Raw genomic sequence first — 21,086 nt, 5'->3', positions numbered from 1 at the left:
TTATTCCAAACAAGAATAATACAGCTGGACACCTGGTACACAACCGCCCACTGAGAACTTCTAGAGACACTCTTCAGTACCACTGTGTGTTCCCTGAGTTCTTCTACCCTACACCTTCCTAACACCTTCTTACCACCCAGGCCCAGTCCTTAGTCCTAAAACCTAAAAAATGGCATCTTGGTACTATTCAGCAAAATGGGTAGAATTATCAGGGTCTAGAGTTCACTGGATTATAGAATCAAATACTATTTCAGATGTCTGACAGATGCCTCTACAGAAGTCTTTTTATTCCCTTGATATTTTCAGGGCAAAATATGTTCCAGTGACTCCATTAAGCCATAAGAGAAGGAAATTAACCAACAAGTATTCTTCAATCAAAATTAAAAAAATAAAATACATTTTGTCCCTCAAAGAATGTGCCAGTTGAATCAGACAGACTGCATTTTGATAAAGAATCTCTTCCAAGCTGTAGTGTGTTAGGCTGTCTGCTCCTCCTAAAATAGCTGTAAGAGGCCAGTTCTGGGTTTTGTGTTGCTTTTTAAAAATAGTTTTTAACTTTTAGTTTATTGTTTTGTTTTTGCTTTTTTTTTTTTTTTTGTAGAGACAAAGTCTCTACAGGCTGGTCTTGAACTCCAGGCCTCAAGCGATCCTTCTGCCTCAGCCTCCCAAAGTGCTAGGATTACAGGTGTGAGCCACTATATCTGGCCAGTTTTTAATTCTTAGTTTTTTTTATGGGTCACCCTCATTCTCAGTGGAGAATACAGTAGGTCCTAGAACTGCCACTTAATAAACATTTATATGCATTCTTTTTTAGTTTACTCTTTTGAATCCTCAGAGACTCTGTAATAAGATGCCCAGACTATTCTTAATAAGATGAAAAGTAAGGCCCTATACTCATAGCCAAAGTGATTTTGCATGTTAAAGTGCCTGACTGTTACTTCATGAGTTCTGTAACAGTGATGTTACGCATCAGAAGCCTTTTCTACTTACTTTCTTGTTCTTGTTCATGTTTAAGAAAGTAGAGGTTACCAAAAAAAAAAAAAAAAAAAAAAGTGATCCTCAGGAGTAACTATTTAATATACCATTATTATTGTTGTTATTATTTTGAATACTAACATACAGTTTTTCATCTAAGCTGAGAAATGACTGATTTTAAGACCAATATTTCATATGCTACTGAGAGAGACAAAAAAGTTGTCAATTTATTAATAACTATCATCTGCCACTAATTGTAAGATAAACCCAAATTTTATTGAATAAAATCGGGAAATGTCTCTTAGAATCCATGACATGGTATACAGTCAACGAAAGAACTACTAATGCATTACAAATAACACTAACGAAAAGTTGTTTGGACTATCTTTTCTTTGCTTCTTCCCAGATGCTGGAAGATAGTTACAATCAGGTGGCAGGATTTCAGAGCATCCAAGATGATATTCTTTGGAGCCCTTGTTAAATATCGATCTAAGAACAATCTCGGCCAGGTGCAGTGGCTCATGCCTGTTATCCTACCACTCTGGGAGGCCGAGGTGGGAGGATTGCTTGAGGTCAGGAGTTTGAGACCAGCCTAAGTGCAAGACCCCGTCTCTACTAAAAAATAGAAAAATAAGCCGGGCGTGGTGGTACATGCCTATAGTCCCAGCTACTCAGGAGGCTGAGGCAGTAAAATTGCTTGAGCCCAGGAGTTAGGGATTGCTGTGAGGTAGGCTGACACCAAGGCCCTCTACTCAGGGCAACGGAGTGAGATCCTGTCTAAAAAACAAAAAAGAACAATCTCATAATGCAGACTTCTGGAAACTACTTTCCCCATTTTTCAAATGGGAAACTGTAGGTGAAGAAATTAATCAAAATTTTACTGGAAGCTAAATTTAGAATGCTTAGTTTTCCTCTCTACCATTTTAATGCACCCTTACCCTCAAGTTTTCATGGTTTGTTTTCCTTCAGATTTATCTTGCTCTTAAACTCAGGATATCAATCATCCATGGTGAAGGTGGTTTTGAAGAGCCACATTCACGATTACAGCTCAGGTCACAGGAGCTATTCTCTCTGAGCACAACTTCTGATAAAATATAATGTGAAAGCAACTGTAAGAGTATTTCTTTTCTTCTTTTTTTAAAGACAAAAAACAGCTGGAATTTCTAAGATGTTTTATTCTGTCCTACTTTCAAAATGTTTCTTCACCAGTACTGGCTAAAAAGCTGTCTACTTTAAATCCTCTTTTAAGAAAAGGCTTTGAACTTAATTCAACAGTTAGCTAACAAAGAATATTAGTTTCATATAATTATGTATATAAAATACCCATGTTGAAGACTAAAAATTTTACATTTTCCCTATGCAAATTATAAATTTTGAATTGAAACTATTAACCTTCTAAAATAAAAAGTATAATATGGCTCAAGTAAGATTTTAATTTTCACATAACTTACCAATGGCATATATCTCTGCTACCTAAATGTAATTTAAACATTACATTAGAATCTAAAATAAAAGACTTTGTTTTTAGCATTCTAAATTTCTTCAATAGAAGGTATCATCAATCTCCAATAATGCCAGCAGGGCAGCATGATACAGTGAAAATAGGAGCTATGGGATTAGAGAGATCTGAGTTCTTATTTAACCTCTCTAATTCCACATTTCCTCATAGGTAAGTTAAAAACACTTCCTACCACCAATACTCCCTTACCTCATACGGTTGTTACAGGTTTGGAGGCAGTTGCAGTAATAACCATGAAAGTCGAATTAGGGTACTGAACAATGAAGATGGAAAAAAGAGGATGGATTAAAGTGATACTTAGGAGCTAATATCAGTAACACCTGGTGATTAGGTTGGGAAGGAAAGCTGAAATCAAGGAAGATACCCATAGGTGACAGTACATTCATTAAGATAGGGAACATAGGAAGGTTTAGAGCAGCACATAAGCTCAGTTTTGAATGTAATTTGATGCCTGTGAGAAGAGTTTTGTCAAACATAAAAGAAAGAAATAATTTTACATGAAGTATTCCAGAGAATAGTTTTAAAAGGTTCCTCCTGAAGGAACTAGGTTAGTTCTGAAGAAACTAGCATAACCTTGATAATAAAACCCAAAAAGGATAGCACAGCACAATGAAAGAAAATCATAGGCTGATCTCCTTTATAATTATTGGTGCAAAAATTTTAAAATATTAGCAAACTGAGTACAGTAACAAATAAAATGGGTAAGGCCTCATGACTTTTTTGGAGTTATACCAGCAATCAAGGGCAGGTTTAACATTAGAAAACCAAAGTAATTCTCCACATTAATAGACTAATAAAGAGAAAAATCATACAATTACTAACAGATTCAGGGAAGAGAAATCTTTTCACAGGTTTCTCTCAACAAAAAGGGTAAAACTATAAAGCTGTTTTGGAACATCCAAGTAGCCTAAAAGGACCCACCTCCATGTTTCCAAGGAAAAGAGCAGGCTGCAGTGGTCAAAGAAAGGGGAAGCCACTCTACATGACAAAGATGCTACCAGTATCATTGCTTTCAAAGGAAAAAAATCAGGGTCAAAAATCCTAACCAAGTTTTTCTTATATATTTCATATTAAATGCAGTCATGCTTGGTGTGCCCTCACACATTTGTTCTGACAAGTCTACTAACAAATCTCTTATAATAATCTATTTGTAAGACAAAGATGGCCTATAATGTTGCCCTTGACTTACTACTAATCATTTGCATTAAAGCGGAGATGAATGCACAACTCTCCTGTTACCCTTATTCAGGATACCTTGATATAATTACCTTTTCCCTTACCTTGTTGCTACCCATGAAAGAGCTCCCTATCTGAAGAAAGCATGATTGTTTCCATTGGCACAAATTTCAAGAAAGTTCAGTAGAACCCATCTTAATCCAATTCAACATAAACCTAGTTGGTTAAAGCAGGAAATTAAAACACACACACACACACACACACACCCCTTAAACATTTTATTTTAGCTTCAACATATAAAAAGGCATGAATTCAGTGAACTTATGGTCAGTCTTGAAAAAAATGGGGGCCCACCAATTAGAATTTTGTTCTGTATTTCTTATATAAACCTTACCTAAAATGTATGTTACTTGAAATGGATCAAGGAATTCTATTTCTGGCAACATGGTAGGTTGGATGCCCAGATGGGTTCTATTGCCTGAATCTACAATACTATATAAAAAATTTGTTTTTTAATATTTTTAAACTTCTTCCTAATTTGGCACAACTGCAAAAAGCTATGGGAGTTGGCTCTTGACTTTAAGGTGACCTCACAACGCTGTTTTGAAAACTGCAGACTGCGGGAGACAGACTTATATTCTGAGACTCCCTTACATACAGCTGAAAATCCAAAGGGCTAAGTCTGCAAAGCACAACTGAATGAGCAGTAAACCTACCATGTAGAAGATGACAGCAAGCAAACTTGCCTGCTTGACTTTGGTGCTGGCAGAAAGAAGATAAAAAATCTCCTTTGAGAATTTATAACTATAAACCAACTCAAATGAGTTTGTGGAGAAGAAAAAAGATGAAAAGGAGTAAGAGACATGGAAAATAGATTATATGTCTAATTAGAGTTATAGAAGGAGAAAATAAGAGGCATTATTCAAAGAGATAATTGTCAAGAATTTTCCACAATTATTCAAAGACATTATCATTTTCCTCAGATCCAGGAAGCCCAAAGAATCCCGAAAAGGATTACAAAAAATAAAATAATAAAATGAAATGAATAAAGAACACTTCAATACATTACATAAAACTGGAGAACACTAAAAGAAAAAAGAAAAAAAAAGAAGGCTTAAAACAGCCAAATAAAAGAGAGATTACTTACAAAGGAAGGGCAATTAAGACTTCTCAACAGCAACACTGGCAGTCAAAGGACTGGAATAATGTCAATGTGATGAGAAAACTTAGAATTCTACACATAGAGAAACTACCTTTTAAGAATGGAGATGAAATGAAAACATCTTCAGATAAAGAAAAAAGTGTCTTTTTCACCAAAGGATCTTCACCAAAGGAAATTCTAAAATAACACACTTAAAGTAGGAAAAAAGTTATCACAGAAGGAAGATCTCAGATCCAAAAAGGAACACTGTGCCAAGAAAATAGTAACTAGGTAAATAAATTTAAACAAAAATTGACTACCTAAAACAGTAATTTCTCTAAAATTTTGTGTGTATTCAGAAGAAGAATATGCTAAAACTAAGATGATAAGCAATAGTGTTACCAGTTGGGAGGAAGACAATCAGAGCATTCTAAGTTACTATATTATTCAAGAATAGGTTAAAGACTGATTAATTTAGATTTTCCCTAAGAAAATATGTATAAGACAGCTAGGATAACCACTAATAAAGAATGTATTATCTTACAAATATGTGTGCGTGTACATGCATGCAAGGTGTGGAAAAGAAACAAAATGAGAAAAAACATGCACACATGAAGGTATGCACACACTTAATACAAAAGAATGGCAAAAATGGGAGAAAAGCGGAGTAGGATAAATAGAAAGAACACAGACAAGGATAGAAATAAATCTATCAGTAATTACAACTGACCAAAAATTCTCCAGTGAAGATTGCCATTTAGAACAAAAACAAAACACAACCTTATTCTGTTTACTAGACACAAACCAAAATATACGAAAAGCTAAAGAATGGAAAATACTATACTAACCAAAAGTAAACTAGAGTAGCTATATTAATCCAAGAAAACAGTGACAACAACAAAACAACAATAAAAAAAAACTAAGACTAAAAACATTTTTAGATAGAGGGCCCTTTCATAAGGATAAAAAGTTCAATTCAACAAAAAGATAAAGCATTCCAAATTGTTTTAATATTTTGTTATATTATTTTGGTTTGTTATTGATGTACTTAACATAGATTCAAAATAAAGTAAAAATTAACACATCTACAAGGAGAAATTGACAAATATACCACCATGGTGAGACACTAACATGTCTTTCTCAGTAGAGAAACTGATAGAGTGATCCCAAAATAAAACCAAACCTGAATCCAAAACAAAATCAAGACAAACACACATAGAGGATTTGAATAGAAAAATTAACAAGCTCAATGACATATATGTAATGCTGCACTTAATAAATGGAGAACTTACATTCCTTCCAAAGGCACATGGAATATTTATGAAAACTAGCCTTATGCTAGGTCTTAGTCTCTACAAATTATATCATCATGGTCTCTGACCATAATGAAATAATTGGAATTGCATTACCAAAAAAATTTATATCTAAAAAAAGTTATACATTTTGAAACTAAGTATACACTTCTAAATAATTCATGGGGTAAATAAGAACTATTTTTAAAATGAACAAAACCAAGAATATTATACATTCAAAATTATGAGGTGGCAGGTGAGATGGCACTTAGAGTCAAATTTAAAGACTAATAATCCAAATTTGAAAGTTTTTAAAAAGAACAGAAAAAAAACTAAAAGTTTTGAGAAGTAGAAAGAAAATAAAAGCAGAAATTAAAAGAACAGAGAAACATTTACAATAGAGATGACTGACAGCCAAAAGTTCATTCTTTGAAAGAGTAACTAAAACAATAAACCTCTGGAAAAACTAGTTGAGAAGAGGAGAAAACAGACAGTAGTAAGAATGAAAAGGGAACACATAATTAGATTCTATGGTGATTCAACTGGTAAGAGGATATTACTGACAGTTTTATAGCAATAAATTTGAAAACAAACTTTGAAAAAACATTATTTTTATTTATTTATTTTTTTTTTGAGACAGAGTCTCCCTCTTGTTGCCCAGGCTAGAGTGCCATGGCGTCAGCCTAGCTCACAGCAACCTCAAACTCCTGGGCTCAAGCAATCCTCCTGCCTCAGCCTCTCGAGTAGCTGGGGACTACAGGCATGCGCCACCATGCCCGGCTAACTTTTTATATATATTTTTATATATATATATATATATTTATTTATTTAGTTGTCCATATAATTTCTTTCTATTTTTAGTAGAGACGGGGTCTCGCTCTTGCTCAGGCTGGTCTCGAACTCCTCAGCTCAAACGATCCGCCCACCTTGGCCTCCCAGAGTGCTAGGATTACAGGCATGAGCCACCACGCCCGGCCAGAGAAAACATTTTTAAATACAATCTATTAAAAATGATTCAAAAAGAAATGGTACAGGCCAGGCACCGTGGCTCATGCCTATAATCCTCACACTCTGAGAGGCCGAGGCAGGAGGATCGCTTGAGGTCAGGAGCTGGAGACCAGCCTGAGCAAAAGCAGACCTCGTCTCTACAAAAAATAGAAAAAACAGCCAGATGCAGTGGTGCCTGCCTGTAATCCCAGCTACTCGGGAGGCGGAGGCAGGAAGATTGCTTGAATCCAAGAGTTTGAGGTTGCAGTAAACTAGGAAGATGCCACTGTACTCTAGCCAGGGTGACAAAGCGAGACTTGTCTCCAAAAAAAAAGAAAAGAAAGAAGAAAAGAAAGAAAAAAAGAAAAGAAAAGAAAAGAAAAGAAAAGAAAAGAAAAGAAAAGAAAAGAAAAGAAAAGAAATAGTACTCATAGTTTTTTTATTTTAAAACTTACTATTATACAAAGCTACCACCACCACGCATCAAATCATCAAGTGTGGTACTGGCATAAGGAAAGATATATAGATCAATGGAAAAGAACTGAAGGTCCAGAAATAAACCCATACATTTATGGTCAACTGATTTTCAGCAAGAGTGCCAAGACAATTCAATGTAAAAAGCTAGTCTCTAGTCTCTTTAAAAAACAATGCTGGGACAAATGGATTTCCACATACAAAATAATGAAGGGAGACCCCTAACTCACACTATCTGCAAAAATTAACTCAAAATGGATTAAAGGCCTAAAATCTAAAACTATAAACTCTAAAAGAAAACAGGGGAAGCTTTATGACATTAGATTTGGCAATGATTTCTTGAATTTAATACAAAAACCATATGCAACAAAAGTAAAAACAGATAAACTGGGCAATATAAAAATTTAAAACTTCTGTGTACCAAAGGAAACTATCAACAGAGTAAAAAGGCAACCTATGGAAGAAAATACTTGTAAATCATGTGTCTGATAAGAGGTTAATATCCAGAGTATATAAAGAACTCGTACAACCAAAAACAAACAAACAAGAACAAATAAGCCAATTAAAAAATGGGCAAAGGACTTGAATAGACACTTCTATAAAGAAGATACACGAATGGCGAACAAGCATATGAAAAGAAGTTCAATATCACTAACCATTGGGGAAATGTGCAAGTCAAAACCACAATGAGATACTACCTCATGCCCGGCAGGATGGCTGCTATCAATAAAACAGAAAATAACAAATGTTGGTGAGGATGTGGAGAAACTGGAACTCTAGTGCACTGTTGGTGCAGTTGCTGTGGAAAATAGTATGGTAATTCCTCCACAAATTAAAAATAGAATTACCATACGATGTAGCAATTCCACTTCTGGATATATATCCAAAAGAACTGAAGGCAAGATCTTGAAGAGATATCTGCCTACCCATGTTCATAGCAGCATTGTTCACAAATAGCCAAAAGTTAGAAGCAACCAAGGTGTCCATCAGTGGGTGAACCAATAAGCAAAAGGTAGTATATACATACAATGGAATATTAATCAGCCTTTAAAAGGAAGGAAAATCTGCAATATGCTACAGCATGGACAAAACTTGCAGACATTATGCTAAGTGAAATAAGCTAATCACACAAAGACAAATGCTGTATAACTTTACTTATCTGAGGTACCTAGAGTAGTCAAACTCATAAAAAGATAAAAGAGAATGATGGTTGCCAGAAGTTGGGGGCAAGAAGAAATGGGAAATTGTTTAATGGGTACAGAGTCTCATCTTTGCAAGATTAAAAGTTCTGGAGATTGGCTGTGCAACAATATACATAACGCTACTGAACTGTACACTTAAAAATGAGTAAAATGGTAAATTTGATGTGTACTTTATCACAATTAAAAATGTTTTTTAAAAAACCTCATTAAAAAAGAGAGGTTTTTAAAAATCTAGCCAGGACAATATGAGAAAAGAAAATTACAGGCCAATCTGACTCATGAAATAGAAGTAAAAATCCTAAACAAAATATAAGCAAACCAAATCGAGAGATTTATAAAAAAAGAAAATCTAAATTGGGTTTATCCCAGGAATGGTTGGTTAGCCTAAATTGCAAGTCAATGTAACTGATCACATCAACAGATAATGAAAAAAAATTTTTGATCATCTCTAGAGTTACGAAATGGAAAGTCTTTAAATATAACTCAACATCCATTTACGATTTAAAAAACAAACAAAACAAAACTTTCAGCAAACAAAAATAGAATGAAACTTCCTTAACCCCAGTAAAGGGTGTCTTAAAAAAAAAAAATCTACTGAACAAGTATCATTCTTAATGGTGAAAGTTGAAAGCATTTCTTTTGTGATTAGGAACAAGACAAAAAGACCCAAAACTATGAATATCTGCAGATGTCTAAAGAGTACAATATGGTTCAGGGGTAGACAAACAGACCAATGATACAGAGGATAGTACCAAAACAAAACTACCCAGATATGAAAGCTTGATTTACGGCATAGGGAGCTTTGCAGATCAGGGAGAAAATGAAGGACTACTTCAATGAACAGTATTGGAATAACAATTATCCATATGAAAAAAATGAAGTATCCCTTACCCCTCACTCTCAAAAATACCATTTTCTAGGAGATTTAAGTATTAAATATGAAAGGCAAAACCATAAAGCTTTTAGTGGCTAATATAAGGAAGAATATCTATATGACCTGCAGGTAAGAAAGGATTTCTTAAGATAAATTATAAAGGGGAAAAAAGCATGTATTTAACTATATTAAAATGAAGGACCGTTGTGAGGTATGTATGTAAATCAATTATATTCTGCTGTATTGGTGGAAGGGACCAAGTTAGAGAAGGCCACCCCAAAGTTATCAAGGTATACATAAGAAATGCCAAATAATCAACTTAATTCAGAGATCAAATTATTTCAAACCTTTAATTTCCCTCCATATTTTACAAATTAATCAATTAAAGAATAATCATGCCAAAGCAAGTAGACTGATTATGAAAAGATAATATGATGCTAATGCAATACAGGGCTGCCACTGTACCAAGTACTTCACATCTTAAGTATATTACACATTTATGCCCTCATTTAAGATCACATTATTGTAGGGATTTGGAAACAAGGACAAAAAACAAAAACAACACATGGTTCAATTAAGTGTCTATATCAATACCTGTATCTAAATCTCATTTCAAGTATTAGCAATGATGCCCATGGTAAAATCTAAGTAGGTCTCAGGTTAAGTGGGATATTAGTTTGACCCTTCTCACTGCCCTTCAATCATTTTTATCAAATAGGCCACTTGCTTGTAGGATATGCCAGAACCTATCTTTGGATGCTTCAAGAAAGAAGCATTTGATGCATTAAGATAAGATCTCCCTTGAAAAGAGAACTTTTTTAAAAAAGGGAAGAAATAGACTAAGTAGACAACATCTCTTTAGGACTCTGCAAATAATTCTGAAATTAAAGTGCCAGAGAAATACACAATTACAAGGAACACATCATTTACTTAAGGAACTATTAACATTGTATGTATGACTGAACAATATGAATTAGAAAGACAACACTTATCCCAAAACATATACTTTTTTAAAAAAACAATGAAAGTATGTGTCCATAAAGCAAAATAAATTCATTCCCATTTCATCTACCATCAAAGCAAGCTCCCCCTTTAACCCCAACCACACACACACACACACACACACACACACACACGGCAGACATTTTTCATCTGAACTGTAAGCCTTGTTTTATATGAAAATAAATTATTTTAACCACACACAAGCTCCACTGCTTGTAGTTTCTACATGCTGCCCACACAGCATTTTGTGAGCATGTGATTAGGAGAAATGATGCACAATCACACCACATTCCTTCCCTCGGCTCACACATCAAGAACTTGCCCTCTCAGCTGCATTCTTCTCCAAACAGCCATAGTTACCTTAGCAACCCTATGCTCCTAATATGGACAGCTGGTGCATTTAAAGTCAGTCCTTCTTGGCAGGGAAAATGCTTGTTCTTCAAATTGGGGGAGAGAGGAGAGAGGTTTTCCTTTCAATACACATTACAGGGGTTGATTTAACTTGATCAGCACTTTTGTTCTGCGGCAGCAATTTGTGTTGAGTTTCCACCTATTCTAAATTTTTTTTTTTTAATCTAAAAGCAAGTAGCTGAAAAAATAAAATCAAGTCAGCTCATATGGAACTCTAAGAGGGGAACATGAAACAAAAAGGTACCTAAAAGGATTGTCTTACATAAAACCATAAACATACCCACATTTTTGTGGATAAAGTTCAACTTTAATTAAATTGAACTGTAATACCTGAAGCCTTAACACAGAATAAGAAATCAAAGTCAGAAGACTTGTGTCTTTTTAATATTAATATTACAGCCTAATTTTGAACAACAAAAACACTGCTAAATTTCAAAGTCCCATAACTCCAAGGTATTAAATAGACTATCAGTCTGCATTCCTTTATTCTACCACATACATGTGAAATCTCTCACCATCCTTTCACAGGCTCAAATGTAAGCCAGGTATTGAAACCCCAGTGGTTAGTTTATCTGAAGACCCTCCAGACCTAGAATGACCTAGAATAGCACTGGTTTACTCAAAACCAATCTAGATGTCTGCCTATACCATTAGAGCTGGGTCTAAACCAAATTAAGCCTCTCAGAATAAAAGATACTGGTTTATAATCCAGTATACCTGATTTTCACACTATAAACAATTTGAGGGGAGGGATTACTATATTTTAAAATATGTGAGATCCAATTGCTTGTTTCATATCCACAAAAGAATTCTAAACTCCCATCTATCAAAACCAGACACCTAACCTTTAAGGAAAGTAAACAGGCATGCTCAAAACTAAAAATACCTAAGTTTATAGCATTTGTTCTAAATTGTAAATATTTATTTAATACTTTTCTATATAACAGAAGTGGACCAAATCCAAATAATTTAATAAATGTTCCTTTAGTGAATCTTAAGTTTAAATGAATACCATCTACATTATTCATTGCTTACATTTTTGTGTATGTGTGTTTTTTTAAACTTCTCAGGCTATGAGTTCTTCCTGGTTAGAAACACTTCTTTCAAGTTAAGACTATCCTACTAATTACATCTTCTGTATAAAGTAAAGTATCAGTTGGCAGCGTAGCAGTATAGATTAGTGAAAAGAACCTAAAGCCAATGCTACTACCAGTTTCCTGATTTGTAAACTGAGAATACTATCTGTTCTACTTATGCAGTGATGTGGTAACATATTAAAGTGAGAATAATGAAATTACCGTGCCATACAAAAGGCTCAAAAATTACAGAAACTGGAGAAAGGGACTGTTACCTAATGTCTAATTCTCTGAATTATTATTTTTTAAAAAGGATGGGGGAAGTATTCAACAATGCATGGAATAGCAAGTTAATATCAACTTCAAGAGTTTCTAGTCTTCCCACCAAAGATCTTATAAATACTTAAATGTTAACATATAAATAACTACTTCTTTCAAAAAGCCTCAGCCTTGGCTTAACTTTTAGTGGACATGTGAATTCCCTTCCTGCTATGGTTTGAATGTGTCCCCTCCAAAATTCAGGTGTTGAAATTTAATGGTCAATGTGATAGTATTAAGAGGTGGAGACTTTAAGAGGTGTTTCGGTCATGACGGTTCATTCCTCATGAATAGGATTAAGGCCTTTATAAAAGAAGCTTCACTCAGTGTTAGTACTCACTTGCCATTTTACTTTCTGCCATGTGTGAACACAGTATTCTTCCCCTCTAGAGGATGGAACCCTCACCGGACAACAAAATCTCCTAGCACCTTGATCTCAGACTTCTGAGCCTCCAGAAGTGGGAGAAATAAATTTATGTTCTTTATAAATTACACGGTCTGTGGTATTTTGTTACAGCAGCACAAACAGACCAAGACACTTCCATTTTTCTATTCCACTACTGAATCGGTTCCACATTTGCTCCTAGCCCCCAGAACTAAGTGCCCCTAAGATGCTCACCTTACACTTAAAGAAACCGCTTCCAACCAGGTACTTTTAACTCTTTCCACCGATGGAAGACCCTCCCAGGTCGGAGGACTGCTGTCATTATCCCCTACTTAATGTCAGGGCCAAATCCATCCTCTCATAAGAGGCTCTCTGTCTCTTTTCTCTTCACTATTACTGGGAATACCATAACCATAGACTTATAGCTTCTAAAGTTCCCACTCTCTGATAATTTCTAGTGAGGGGATCAGACAGAAGGTGCTCCTTCTGATACTGTGCCACTGTAGAGGAAATTGTGCTTCTGTACCCCAGATTTAGAACCCTACATTTGTATCGGTAATTATTCAGTTCTGACTCCATGTTAGATTCAGCAATGAGGATTCAAAGAACATGTTCTACTTCAAGGAAGTAGCAGGAGAAATAAGATGAATGTTCCAACATAATATAATGCAGACATTAGTAAGTAATAGGTAACAGGAACGTTCTGTATTACCAGTATTATCTTTCAACTAGTAAGTTTTTGTGGACTAACACTGATACCTAAGCATTTTTAATACACTATTTCTAGAAGAAAAACACATGTTTTTCTTAGGCTCCATCATCCTTTTCTCTGACTGCTCCAACAAACTGTTAGATAGGCAGCCTTCTAAACAGATATTTGTATTTCTTTCTCTAACTCTAGACTTCCACAGCACCTAATTCACATTCTTTAACTTCAATTCTGATATGAAGAAACGAGCACAAACTGGCCTTTTCTTAAATGCCCATTTCAGTGTGCCTCACACATTTAAGGAATTTTACATTTAACAGCCTCATTTTCATAAACATCAACCTGGAGTACAATGTACCATTTAGACAAAAGAAACTAGATGAATACTCGGCAACATGGCCAGACCTTGGGGGGGGGAAAGGAGGAGGAGGACAATGGAGCAGAGTATAAGAATTAGATTTTATATTTATATATGTCAAATCCTTTTATTCTAAGGCCTGTTACGGTTAAGAAGAGTGTTTTATTCTCTGTAGGTTTCTGAATTATTAGCATGGTTTAGGGTAGCATATTCTCTTTTTCTGTGCGTGTATTATCTTTTATATAAATTAAAATACAGGCACATAAAATAATAAAACCTTTTGTAGGACAAACAAAAGAATATACATCAAACACATTAAAAGGTCATTTATATAGGAAATGAATATAAAAGGGATAGAAGAAAGGTCCCTTAATAAACTAACCGTGATAGGTATGACACAAATTGAGGGACATATTAACACTTTTGTACTTGAGGTTAAAAACTGATTTGTCAGATGAAGTCATCCTCTTTCCTAATAAATAATTAACCAAAAATTAAAACAAAATCATGGTTAAATATAATACATAACATAAAATTTACCATTTTAATCATTTTTTGAAACTGTACAACCATTTTTTTTAAGTTGTCACTGTCCTTTTGATACCTTTAACTATGTAGCAGGGTAATACTATATAAATGTGAATTAATCTTCCCTTGGTATTTTTTACTCTAAAAATAAAAAATTATGAAAGCTTCTGGGTACCTATACAAATAAATATATATACTTTTATATTTTTAGTCTTTTTTCTAGCCAGGGCATTTAAAAAATAAATATATATCAAACACTTACAGGCAGCCCTAAGGGTACCAAACACTGTGATCCATTTATCAGTGTGTATCATACACTGTATTAACACAGAAGATTTAGATTTCATTTGCCAAGAGAACATGGACAAAGATATAATAAATTCATTGAGATTAAATTTTTTGAAACTTCTGCTTTTGCTTTAAGCACTGTGGTCCCCAAAAGGAAGGATCTGGATTTCCCCTGAAGTACTGCTTCACTGCCTGTGAGCAGTGTCCTGGAAGATTAGACGGTGTTGCCCCCAACTTTCAGGACCCCTTCTTTAACCTCCTAGAAGTATAGAAGAAAAAAATAGGGAAAAAAAGTTTTACAAGCAACTTGAAAAGAAAAAACCTTGGGTAATTTGCTCCTCCCTTCTCCACCTCAGCTAGTGGGTCCCTTTACTTTAATCCTTTATTTTCAGTGACTAGGATAAAAACTGACCCGATTATCTAAATCCACAGCAGTTTCAAAAATAAGGTAAAAAGGTGTGTTTGAAAATGAGTGTTCTCCTCAGGATATGAGATATTCAAAAGGAAAAATAAATAAGAAATAGAGTTATTGATCTGAATAATTCACTTTATAAGCATTTCCAGTTGACGGGCTGAATTAATTGGTGATCACTACTACCTATCCCAAAAAGTTCCTGAGAAAATTTAACCAAAGTAACTCCTTAAAGCTGCCAAAGAATTGATTTCAAGTAATCAACTCATTTGAACATTTCAACTTTCAGAAATCTAAATATAATAATATAAATTAATGATGACTCAAAATCCATTGTAAAGATCATCACTTAGGAATTTAAAAATATACATATATATATATATATAGGCACCTTTATATATATATTAATTTTTTGTTATCTACCTGGTAAGAAGCATTCTACTTTTAAAGTAAATATAGGTGTTTAGATGGGAACATAGCTAAACAATCTCCTTTAATTTAAATCCCCTGAGATAGCTTCTATGAACCCCCTACTCCCTCAAGTCACTTACATAGTAAATTCTGAGGTAGTAAAAGAGTACCTAATAAATTTATGAGAATCTTGTAATAATCAAGAAAAGATATGAAATAAATACATGGGAAAAGATTTTTTTTAAACTCAAGAGCAAGTAAGCCTGTATTCAACTATATTTGTTGTATTACTATATTAACAATTTCTTACCTTGTGGAATTCTCTTCTGAGAAAAACAGATAAAATTTTGTTCCTAAAAAAATTTCACGTACAAAGTTAAAATGTTAGTTTCAAAAGAGTCTCTTAAAAATAAAAAACTACAGAATGCTAACATGCTACATTCAAAATATTATATTTGATATTACCAAAGCTTGACAGACAGTAGGTCTCTAATAATAAAAGTACTTTTTATAAAAATATTTATAAAATTTATTACTTTTATTATTACAGAAATACTTATTCTACTGACTGAACATCAAATCATTTTTGCTAGGTACATAATGATGTGTGGCACGTTTTCATATTCTAAAACACCAATAAATCAAGTGGGTTTCACTCTCTTCAGGACTTGATATTCTGAAGGATACTTTTTTTTTTTTTTTTGGTGTAATTCACATAATCTCAAATTCGTTCCTTTAAATAACAGTGTTTTTTAACATATTCACAAAGTTTCACCCCCATCTAATTCCATAATATTTTTACCACCCCAATAAGAAATTCCATACTCAAGAGTACATTTTTAATCCCAGGGAGAACATCTGAAACATATTTAATTTTAAAAGCTAGCCAGACACGGACTCTTTAAAACGTTATGATCAAAATTATGTTTTTAAAAAATATAGAGAACAATGATTGAAAGGAAAAACAAACATCCAAAAATTTTAAGAGTAGCTATATTTGGATATTTGTGTTTGTGGCAATATAATGACTCTTTTCCATATATTTTCTCTACAGTTGTGATTCTGTATTATCTTTATGATTCTTAAAAAAGGTGTATAGTACAAACATAGAGCTATAGGCTAGAATTTGTACTACAAAGTAAAACCAAAAATAAAAGGAGACCTTTTTAAATGTCTACCATATTTTTTATTAAATGTTTTTCAAAGCAGATAAAATAACTATAAAGTTTTAAAAAAGATGGGGCCACACTTACTGATCTGGTTGAAACGCCACAGCTGCATCTTACTTTATGACAAATGGACTGTTTCATCACTTTTGAATCTGGGCATCTACTTCTTAATGGTCATTTCTGAAATAAAGGTGCAATTATTAAGAAAGTTATTCTTGAACATATTATAACAAAAAACATAAAATCTTTAAGGACAATTACCTAAAATGTCATGACCAGAGAGAACTATCAATATACTTCTTGAGCAACCTTCTAATAAAAAACATTATTAACAGGGCTGAGGGTGGGGTGGAAGGGATAGAAGATAGGCTATTGTCTCACAGGACCAGACCTCATCAGTCCTCAATGCTTTCACTCAGCGGCACCCTGTAATTCCTGAGTGCCATTTACAGACTAGGAAAAAAAGTAGAGATGGTAGTGGGCAAGGGATGGCTGGGAGGCATAAGAGAAAAGGGGAAGACACAGATGGGGAGTCCTTAACCTGCACATTTTGAATAATTTTTTTTTTTTTTTTTTTTGAGACAGAGTCTCCTCTGTCACCTGGGCTAGAGTGCCATGGTGTCAGCCTAGCTCACGGCAACCTCAAACTCCTGGACTCAAGTGATCCAACTGCCTCAGCCTTCCCAGTAGCTGGGACTATAGGCCTGCACCATTACACCTGGCTAATTTTTTCTATTTTTAGTAGTTCCTGGCTAATTATTTCTATTTCTTTTTTTTTTTTTTTTAGTAGAGACGGGGGTCTTGCTCTTGCTCAGGCTGGTCTCGAGCTCCTGAGCTCAAGCAATCCTCCCACCTTGACCTCCCAGAGTGCAAGGATTACAGGCGTGAGCCACCGCGCCCGGCCAGGACTTAGTTTTTAACAAGTCATCTCATCAAAGAGATCTGCCCTAGTACCCTGGCCAGGACTAAAATATCTGCCTGTTTTCTTTATCTGGCAGAGAATATATAAGGAAAAATAAATTATAAATTTTGGAGACTATAATCTTCAAAAATATCAATTTTCAGACCTTTCTTTATGTCTAAACATCTACAGAGAATATACTATCCCTTTTATAAGATTTTTATGTTCCCAAATTCAAAGAATTAATGAAGATGCATCTACTACAGTATGGTTTTTGAGGGTTTTTTTTGGCGGGGGGGGGAGAGTTTGATTTTAAATCATCTGTACCATAACTCTAGAAATAAGTGGTGGAAGATGTGAATTACATGAGTCCCATTTAAAAACACCACCTAGCAAAATAAATGACATTTCCTTTCTTACCACTTCTTAGGGATTTGTTTGGGATTACATTATAAAGTTCCCAGTAATCTCAGGAAAACTTTACTTCAAAATTATCCATTGCCCTTTACGTGCCATACCCACCAGAAAAGAATCAAAAGAACTCACTAACTCTTAACATGACTAAACTAGCTATGACACGGTAGTATGTTTGAACTTAATTGTTTTTTCCTTAAATAAACAAACTCCCTCTGGGCTAAGGCCCCCTTTGCCTTTTAAACATCCTACGGCTGGGCAAACTTCAGGTTCTTAAAAGAGATAGTCAAGGAACAGAGAAAACAGCAAGTATGACTCAGTGATCACATTTAATAGTCCCTGAAGACCAAAACAAAGATACCAGTTCTGCCAAGAGTTCTCTAGAATTGCCCAAAAACTGACTTCTCCACATACCTTTCATCTGAACATCTATTTTCACTTAGTTTAAGGTTCATAAAGCACTTATGTGCCTATCAGACCTTAGGTATAAAAATAAATCAAGATTACAATGAAAACAATTAGCAGGGGTTCCAAAAGATGGATGATGAAATTTAATGTTAAAATCTGCCTTGATTGGACGGGGTGGGGGGTGGAAAGAAGCCTTGAATATTTTTGTACAGAAATGCTCCCACATCATCTAGAAATCAGACTTCAGCAAGTTCAACTACTTGAACAACGACTAGTTAATATTAAAGTTACCTTTATTGAACAATTTCTATGTGCTACATATTTATGTTAGCTCACTTAATTCTCAGAACTTCTCTATGGGAAAGGTATTAACAAAGCACATGACAATTAAGTAACTTATCCAAACCAGAGATATAGCTCTAAGATTTCAAATCTCATTTTGTCTTTTTCACTATTATAATCTGCAGTAACCTGGAATAAAATTATTGGCCACAAATCCTGCATTTGCCTCATAGGAGTAACATGTAAACACAGGCTGCTCATTTAAAAATCTGCCCCAAGCCAGGCACGGTGGTGTACACCTGTACTCCCAGCTACTAGGGAGGCTGCACCAGGAGGATTATTTGAGCCCAGGAGTTTGAGTCCAGCCTGGGCAACATAGCAAGACCACATCTCTAAAAATTAATTAATTTTTTAAAATTTTGCTCCATTCTTGCTTGCTTTAGACAAGAAGACAAAAGGGGAAGCCTGTGGCATTAAGGGATGGATCCAAAGAATATGCTACACTTAGATCTAAGAAAATTGAGCAAGCTAGTCACAGCACAGAACAGTAATTGGCTTTCTATTCTTGATGATTAATCTAAATCATCTCTAAATGACTGACCACATCCATACACTTAGAGAAGTCAGGGAAGAAATGTTAGGGTTTAATAGAGTTGGTACTAAAAGTTTCTGTACTTTTCTGAATATATAAAATATTTTTCTCTCATCCCTCTTTATATATATTAATATATATACATATGTGAAAGCATTTTTAAAGCAATTTTTACAATTTGTAATACAATTTTTAGCGTTATGATTCCGAATTTTCATTTTCTGAAAAATTCTTTCATGTGGAATACCTTAGTTCCTGACACTATCAGATAACACTGATGGACTTTAGTTCTTCATACTTAACAGAATCTGATTTTTAATGTGTCATTAATTAGAAAATATTGTGTAGAAATATTTTCTTTCTAAATTGTAAACTGAATTATTACAGTACTATTAGATACAACTACTGCCTATCATACAGCAAAAGTAACCTATCTACTGTATTCTAAAATAATCAAGGTAATTCCTTAACTACCAGGACACATTATATGGCCTTGCTATACTAATGTCCTCAATTATTTGGAGAAAGCGAAAATTTCTTGGAACAAATTATTCCCATAACTAAAACACATGCTATTTAAACATAAATACAACTTACTGATTTACATAGAAGAGAAACTCAATAGATTGATTTAATATTCACAAAGGACTATATACACATGCTAGTCTTCTAAATATTTGTGACGTGAGAATTTTCAGGAAAAATTCACATTAAAAAAAAACTCATACCACTTGGTTAAGTTTATGGCACCAAAAACAAAAACAAAAACAAAAAACCTCCCTCACAGTCTCAGTTGATTGCACATTGATGGTTAAGAATGATGAAGGGTTTTGCACCAATCTGGATGGAAGTGGCGACCATTCTCCTAAGTGAAGTAACACAAGAATGGAAAAACAAAACAACACATGTACTCGCTATTATATTGGAACTAACCAATAAGCACACATGTGCACACAGGGAAGTAAAACTCCGTGGAAATCAATCAGGGGAGATGGGGGAGGAGGGGTGGGACAAAAATCCACCTAATGGGTACAATGAAAACGATGTGGATGACGGGCGTACCTATAGCCAGGACTCAAGCATTACAAAAGTGATCCATGTAACCTAAAACTTTTGTACCCTCTTAATATTTTGAAATAAAAAAAAAAAAGAATGACAAAGGCAAGGAACAGGGAGAAAAGAGAGGATATACACTCTCGAGATATCAATTATAATATATATTTTTCAAAATCATAGGATTTCAGTGTTTCTCAGTAACAAAACACTTTGTGTGCAGATCTATAATTAAGACTACACAGGCCGGGTGCAGTGGCTCACGCCTGTAATCCTAAGACTCTGGGAAGCCTAGGCAGAAGGATTGCTTGAGCTCAGGAGTTCAAGACCAGCCTGAGAAAGGGCAAGAATCTGTCTCTACTAAAAATAGAAAAATTAGCCAGGCCTGGTGGTGTGTGCCCGTAGTACCGGCTACTCGGGGAGGCTGAGGCAAGTCCATCACTCGAGCTCAGGAGTTTGAAGTTGCAGTGAGCTATGATGACGCCACTGCATTCTGCCAAGGGTAACAGAGTAAGATTCTGTATCGAGGAAAAAAAAAAAGACTACATAAAGAAAATCGATGGTCTGTATGTTTTTTTGTTTTGTTTTTTTAATAAGCCAATAGGTCAAAAAAGGTCTGTATGGTTTTGAAATCAATGTTGCCGGCATCACCCGCAACACTGATTTCAATATTTGCTTCGTTTTGCTTTGCATTTTAAGGAGCTGGAAGTGCATAGCATACAGAGTATG

General features: G+C 34.5%; 1 protein-coding gene across 1 annotated transcript in view; it reads right to left on the bottom strand.

Annotated features, from left to right (window-relative positions):
* FRS2 (fibroblast growth factor receptor substrate 2) overlaps positions 1–21,086 on the bottom strand; it is a 92,688-nt gene that overhangs the window by 24,074 nt on the left and 47,528 nt on the right. Inside the window, exons 2-3 of the mRNA XM_069489716.1 lie at positions 16,792–16,887; positions 15,849–15,891 (exon numbers count right to left, since the gene is read on the bottom strand). The gene's annotated coding sequence lies outside the window, so the exon portion shown is untranslated. The remainder of the gene's footprint in view (positions 1–15,848; positions 15,892–16,791; positions 16,888–21,086) is intronic.

This window comes from Eulemur rufifrons, chromosome 16 (assembly GCF_041146395.1).
Source record: "Eulemur rufifrons isolate Redbay chromosome 16, OSU_ERuf_1, whole genome shotgun sequence".
Classification (NCBI taxonomy): Eukaryota; Metazoa; Chordata; class Mammalia; order Primates; family Lemuridae; genus Eulemur; species Eulemur rufifrons.
This window is presented reverse-complemented; position numbering and strand designations above follow the sequence as displayed.